General features: G+C 37.6%; 1 pseudogene; it reads right to left on the bottom strand.

Annotated features, from left to right (window-relative positions):
* Positions 1–556: 556 nt before the first annotated feature.
* LOC141582231 (fumarate hydratase, mitochondrial-like) lies at positions 557–1,125 on the bottom strand (annotated as a pseudogene).
* Between the last annotated feature and the right edge of the window lie 6,270 nt (positions 1,126–7,395).

Genomic DNA, 7,395 nt, shown 5'->3' with positions numbered 1-7,395 from the left:
CTCTAAAGTTTTCCAATTTAATGACACATAGTCACTCGTAGCATTCAGTAATGATCCTTTGAATTTCTGTGTTATTGAATATAATGTCTCCTGTATTATTTTATTACTCAGGTCTTCTTGCTTTATTTCTTAGCCTAGCTAAAGGTTTGTTGATTTTGTTTACTTTTGCAAAAAACAACTTTTGGTTTTATTGATATTTTATATTGTTTTCTTCATATTGACTTCACCTATTTCTGCTCTGATCCTCATTATTCTACTGATTTTTGGTTTGGTTTGTTCTTGCTTTTCTCATTCTTCAGGCTGCATCACTAAGTTGTTAGAAGTTTAAAAAAAGTTTTTTAAAAAAAATTTATACATGTTAATTTTCATTATAAATTTACTTAAATCACATTGGACCCAGCATGCCATTAGGTTTGACCCATTCATCAAGCTGCTCCACTGTGAGATAGCCTAGTTCATTCGACAGCAGTTTCCTTTAAGGTTGATCCATTTTTGTGTGCTGTCTTAGTAATATTTGCTGCCTTGTCATATCCTATATGACGATTGAGAACTGTCACTAAGCTCTGGCTTTAATAACATGATCATTGGGATGCACAAGTTTCTTGCTGCCAAGTTCACCTTTTAACATTTCAGTTGCTCTATTGCTAATGACTTCATTTACATTCATATTTTTCTGAGCTCCTGATCCAGTCTTCCATACCACAAGAGGAAAATGATCATTTAATTTACCTTCAGCTACCTCATCTGCTGCCTTCATTATTGCATTGGCAATCTTTGGTTCAAGACCATAATCTTGGTTTACTTCAGCAGCCACTCACTTCAAGATGCCAAAAGCTTTAATAACTGGGATTGGCATGTGTTCTGTCACACCTCCAATCTTAATGCTCATTGTAGATCTCGTGGTCTGGGCACCATAATACTCATCATTTGGCACCTTTAGTTCACCAAAGGTAGCGTATTCTATCCGGAAGGAATTTTGGCTTGCCATTTGAGCCGCATTCGGGGGCCAGAACGAGGGCACATGGCCGTGCCACCCAAGCTGGGAGCCAAGGCTGAGGCTGAGGCTGAGACTGGAGCCCACAAGAGGCAATGTGAGTGCATGAGGAGCCAGAGTGCTTGGTACATGGTGCTGAGGCAGCCTGGGTAGAATTTCTGGGCCTAAAACTTTCTTGATGTAGGCACTTACAGCTATAAACTTATCTCTTAGTACTGCTTTCACTGTATGTCATAGGTTTTGATGCTGTTGTTTCCATTACCACTTGTTTCAAGGAAATTTTCAATTTCATTTTTAATGTTTTCATTGACTCACTGGTCATTCAGGAGCATATTATTTAATTTCCATGTGTTTGTATCGTTGCCAAAATTCCTCTTGCTACTGATTTCTAGTTTTATCCCATTGTGGTCAGAGAAGACACTTGATATTATTCCAATTTTTTGAATGTTTTAAGCCTCATTTTGTGGCCTAAAAAATGGTCTATCCTTGAGAATGATCCATGTGCTAAGGTACAGAATGTGTATTCTGCAGCTGTTGGATGAAGTGTTCTGTAAATATCTATTAGCTCCATTTGATCTGCATTGCAGATTAAGTCCAATTTTTATTTTAACTACCTCCTCTTTAAGGCCAACAGGTCTTAAATTTGTCCTTCTGGGAGTATCTTCTAGATCTTGTAGGTGTGTTTCATTCTTTTTCATTCTTTTTTCTTCTCTGACTGTATTTTCAAATTGTCTTAAATCTCACTCTTTCTTTTGCTTAATCAATTCTGCTAAGAGACTCTGATGCTTTCTTCAGCAAGTCAGTTGCATTCTTCAACTCCAGAATTTGTGCTTAATTCTTTTTAATTATTTCAATATCTTTGTTAAATTTATTTGGTACTACTGCTGATTATTCAGGGCCCATGGGCTCTTTAGTCAGTAGGTGACGAGTTCTTCCAGGACTGAGTTCTTCCTTTCAAATCAGTGGGTTCTCCTTCGGCCCTGGGTTATGTCTAGAAATGCCATTTGGGAGCTAGGCCCTGGAGTGAGTGCCTCAGGACTCTGCCTGGTATCCTGTGCTACTGTGGCTGAGCTGGCATCTAACCTGCAAAACAAAGTCATCTTTATTCTTCGCTCTCCTCTTCTTACCTAGAAGAAAGAAGCCTCCCCTGGAGCTGTGAGCTAAGTTGCTGGGGACGAGGGAAAGGTAATGCAGGCACTCCCTTGGCTGCCCCAGCTGATGTCTCACTAGGTTGCATGCCCCCCATTCCACTGGCTCATAGCCCAGCACAGTATTAGAACTTGCCCCCGGAATTGCAGTCTTTGTGTCCTAAATCACCTTTCAAGTTTATTTAGCGCTCCAGAGCATTTTAGCCCATGATAGCAGGGCTTGCCTAAACTCAAGTCCTGACCCTTGGGGTGGGTAATTCCCCTCTGGCTAGGGCTCTCTAAATGCTCCTCCCTTCATGGCTGTTAGCTGAGTTCTGCCAAGTAAGGTGTTGCTTTTGGCTGTGACAGTATGAGTTCCAATGCAAAGTCCCACAATCACTGTATGCTCTGTCTGCCCCAAGGCTCCAGATTCTCCATGTCACACAGTTGTTGCTGGGGGGTTGTGGGGGAGGAATGGTATCCGCTCTTCAATACTCTTTACTAACTCTTTGTTGTCTCTTTCAGAAATATGAAGTTAAAGCCAGGTACTGTGATTCCTCATTTGATATGTTTTGTTCTTAGGAAGGTGCTTTTCTGTGTGTAGAGAGTTGTAAAATTTGGTTCCTGTGGGGAGGATGTTTTAGCTCCTGTGGGAGGATGATCAGTGGAGTGTCCTATTGGGCTATCTTGCTCTGTCTGGTTCTTAAAATTTTTCACACCTGTGTTAGCATCAAACAACTTTCATAGTTGGGAAGTTTTTCCTTATGTCTAACTTGGTTGTTTATTTTCTCTCCATTAAAATATTTAGAAAATACGATGGAGCCATCCTTGAACACAGTTTTCTTATAGCTTGGTTGTCAGTGTGGATTAAAGATTACTGATGATTTTCAATCAAATGGGGTCAGTGTAGTTGACAGATCTTTGAAAAATATTAAGTGCTATAAAAATGTAAGCTATATTATTCTAATTCCAATTATATGATTATTATTGCTATTTTTTCTTCAAAATTTACTCACTTATCCCATAGTTCTTTTTATCTTTCTGTGTGGAATCGGGTTTTTTTTTCCCCCCTTCTCAGAATTCATTAGAACATATCAGGATGAATAGTAATAGAACTCAAACCATTCATAAAACGTTATATGGCCTTCTCATCATCTGCTCTGGTCTTTTGGAGCTGTTTCACATAATGTCAACCTGACAAACATAATTGGATTTCTTAGCAAGTGTGAATTATACCCTTAGGTATATTACATTATTGAAATACTCTTGTGGTTCTTATCTTCTAAGACACTATGTAAATAAATACACCACAAACAAAAAATATTGTAAAATTTAGCAAATAAAAAACTGTAGCCCTTTGCTAAATCCTATTTTGTTTTTCATTAGTGTAATTATGTGTGGGGTGAGGAGATGAGAGATGGCTTGGGAGAAGTTCAGGAGTAACTGAAATGAAAGCTGAATTTCACTAAAGGAGATTAATAGAGTTTAAATAGAGGAGGGAATAACCACTAAAGAGATGAGAATCTGTGAATGGTGTCAGAAAAATTCTAACCATTATTGTCTCTAAGATCAACACTCCTTCCTAAGTTCCTTCCTGACTTCTTATTTTAAAATCAGTTTATTATTCAGTTTCCAGAAATCAAAGATATAAAGTAAACGAGATTGTTTTCAATTAAATGGGATAACGTATGAGTCTTCAGTTAGAAATGAAATGACCAAGAGGTCATGCTGATATTACAGTTGTACTTCTTTTCTATATAAGTTATAATTTTTAGGTTCTTTAATAACAGATTCATTTTTTAAAATGCAGTAAAACACCTGACTTTCATTATTAAGTACATATTGAATGTATTCTCCCGAACTCAATGTGTTTGATGGATGACTTACTCTCCTACTCCATGGTAAAAGTTTATTTGCCCCACAACGTGTAACCGTGTTTCAGGAGAAGGAAGCCACCTTAATTGCTAGTCCCTGAAAGAAATTCTTATTCTCTGAAGTTCTTGGAATCTGGGCTGATTGAGCAATCTCTGGTTCCAGAAAGGATGAGCAAGTAATCTACTAATCTCATTAAGTCAAATAATACTTTGTCCTGGTTGATCTTTTCTGTTTTGAATTTGAAAGGGAATTCTTGAAGTTCCAAACTGGACTTCACTTCTATACCACAGGCTTCATTAATGTAGTTCTTGAAAATGCCTATCTTGTCTCTTCCCAGAGATTGAGTTTTATTGTGTGTGTTAGAAAGGTAAGCAAAAAAACAGGCTCAGGGAATCCCAGCCATGTCAAATTCTTCATTTGCTTCAGATTCCTGAAAATAAAACAGTTTGAGACTAAACCTAAAGATGATTTTTTTCTTGAACAGAATTTTTTTTTTTGAGGTGGAGTCTCACTCTGTCACCCAGGCTGGAGTGTAGTGGCATGATCTCGGCTCACTGCAACCTTTGCTTCCCAGGTTCAAGCCATGAAGAGATGTTTTTAACTGAGTAATGATTATCCTTTCATTTTACTGAGTCCTGTTTGTTTGAAGGTGATTATCCATGAATATGCTGTTGGAGAATCCTGAGGGATGCCAGGTTTATTTGCCAAGTTTTTTTTTTTTTTTTTAACCTTTATATGTTACTGAGTCTTAGGGGTATGACAAAATAGAAGATTCAGGGACAAAATATTTTGAGAAAAAAGTAGTTTACTTGTGAAGTTTTGCAAGGAAGACTAGATTTCAGAAGTACTGGCTCTTCAAAGGATCATGGTTATTTAAGGGATAAAATCTTCAAAATTATTATCAAGGTCAGAATTTGTCTACTCATGGTGGAAAGAAAAAGAGCTATTTCCTCACTTGGTTGTTCTTTCTGTATTGTATCTATTATAAAAGCATCATGGGAAAGCTGTTTTTTAGGGAGACAGTATCTTACTGGAAAGAGCCCAAGATTTCTTCTGCTGTGGGGACTAGAGGTCGTCATAGTGTCCCTGTTTTTGTCTTTTTGTTTCTGCTTTTCTTTCTCTCCATGAGATACAATGTGATATGTACACTTACTCAAAATGACAAGTCTCCTCTGTCAAATGAAAACTAATCCTTTGCATAGTAGACAGCAAAGCCCAGTTCCTTTGAATTACTTAAACCGATACTGACAGGAATCTCTTTACTCAATTCTCATAGCTCCTTCATTTGCCTTAGGAACAGTAGTTTATTGTGACCTGACTTACCACACTGTGGTAACTAACCACTCCTATCTTCTGCTATAGGTTTTCTTTCCTCTTACTGTGATTCTTCAGATAAACAACAGCATCCCTGCCGGCTAAGCTTATATCAGCCATGCTAGAGAGCAGGCTCATTTGGCTCACCCCTTGCTTACACACTAACAAGACAACATTACTTTAAAATTGATTTGTGAGAGAAGTTTCTTTCTTCAGGAAGACAAGAATCTTCTGAAGGTAAATAAATACTACCATTCATTTCCTAGTAAGTGAAATTGATCACATGAAAAGGTGAGGTGTTAATGGCTGTCTGGCATCCAACTGGTGATTGTTAGTTTTACCACTGGTCAACCTGGAAAATAAGTGGTTAGAAAAAGGCTTATAGTCAGCCACTGAGAATTTGCCGTCATTGACTCAAACACAAGGAGCACATCATGGTAGTTTCATCACTGTTGGTGAATTACTCCAGGAGGCCTGTAGTTTAAAAATTATAAAGGATGTAAATTCTGGTCCGTGATTGACAAAATACTGCTGATATGACTAAACAGCATGAATGTGTTGCTTGGAAACAAAGATATAGAAAACACTTATTTTCTGTGTAATCAATTGAATAATTAACTTTTAAATGAAAGGATTAAAAATATAGCCCTATGACACCAGGAAAGAGAATCAGAATAGCAGTTATTATTCCAAAGTTGCTCTTGTGTTATCTCACTCAAGTTTTTTTAGTGAAGCTCTAAGGTGTAAAACCCAAGCATCTAAAACAGCTCACCTCTGGAGTGTTCTTAGCCATAAGTCCTGGTGTGGAAAATACAATGAAGCCTTTGGCAGTTTGCCCTGAAGTATGTGTAGGAGTTGCTTTTGAACATACAGCTGATCATTGGTGCCTATAAAATTTCTTTCATATACGCTTGCCTCTGTAAAAAGGCATTTAACATTAATATATACATTCTAAGACTTTAATCTGGAATTTTGGTCTTAAGTCAAAATTGCAAACGAAGACAAGGTGTGAGGAGAGAAAAAGAGTGAGTTCTGGTTATGGGTGTGTTGCGTTACTGCTTCTGAGTAATAAAAGGAATAGATCTCCTTTTTTCACTTAGAAATCACAAATAGCAATAGAAAACAGAATTAATAGATTCCACTCTCATAAAAATCAAGCACCACCTATGGGATTTAGGTGGGACTTACCACAAGAAAGCTGTCAATACTGAATGGTGAATGAGAACTCTATTGAAACGTGCAAATGGAAGATTTATGCATTATAGTTGATATAAAAACTGAGACTATGGAATCTTGAAGATTTTCCAACAACTAAAATGGAGGGAAGCCAGAAAAGAAGGATAATTAATGTTCCCAAGTGCATGGTCTCATGAATGGAATCGGCCATTGCTTTATGATTCAAAAATTCTGTGGTAATCAGCAACTGTCATCAATGAAATTAGGCCTTATGTCTATCTTACCTAATTAACCTACCCTTTAGCGTGCTCTCTGAATGTTTATTAAGCATGTGCTCTGTGCAGTACCACTGCTGAGTACTGAAATGTCAAATATGGCCAAGACATATTTGTTATGTACAAGAAATTCCGTGTGCAAAGTGATATAATGAGGATTTGTGGTTTTATATTTAGTTAGGAAAGTAGTTGACTCATGCCATTGTTAAATGGATTTTCTAACTGACAAAAAATTGCAAAGCCTAACTTTGGGGTTGGTCTACTCTAGTGGGTAATGATGCATTGACTCAGTGGCCTCACAACTTTTGCACTTTTCGATTGCAAACCAGGACACAGAAGCTTGCTCCTGCTGAAAATGCTGCTTCACAGTTTGGCATCCTGGAGCTAGGCTGTATCTAGCTTTATAAACATTAGTATAACTGCCATTCAAGTGTATATTATTGTCAATTATAATAACTCTGTACTATCAGTACCAAGACGACAGGTACCAAATACACAGAAAGAGTCCTTTTCAATGAGTATGCCCTGGGATAGGTGGGAGGCCATAGAACCAGTTGCAAACAGAAGGATAAGGCAAGTTAATAGGGTGTCAATGCCTGGTGTAAAAACGAAGCATTTAGGTCCCACTCAGTAT

This window comes from Saimiri boliviensis, chromosome 2 (genome assembly GCF_048565385.1).
Source record: "Saimiri boliviensis isolate mSaiBol1 chromosome 2, mSaiBol1.pri, whole genome shotgun sequence".
Taxonomy (NCBI): domain Eukaryota; kingdom Metazoa; phylum Chordata; class Mammalia; order Primates; family Cebidae; genus Saimiri; species Saimiri boliviensis.
Note: the sequence above shows the minus strand (reverse complement) of the source record. Positions and strands in the feature narration are given on the sequence as shown.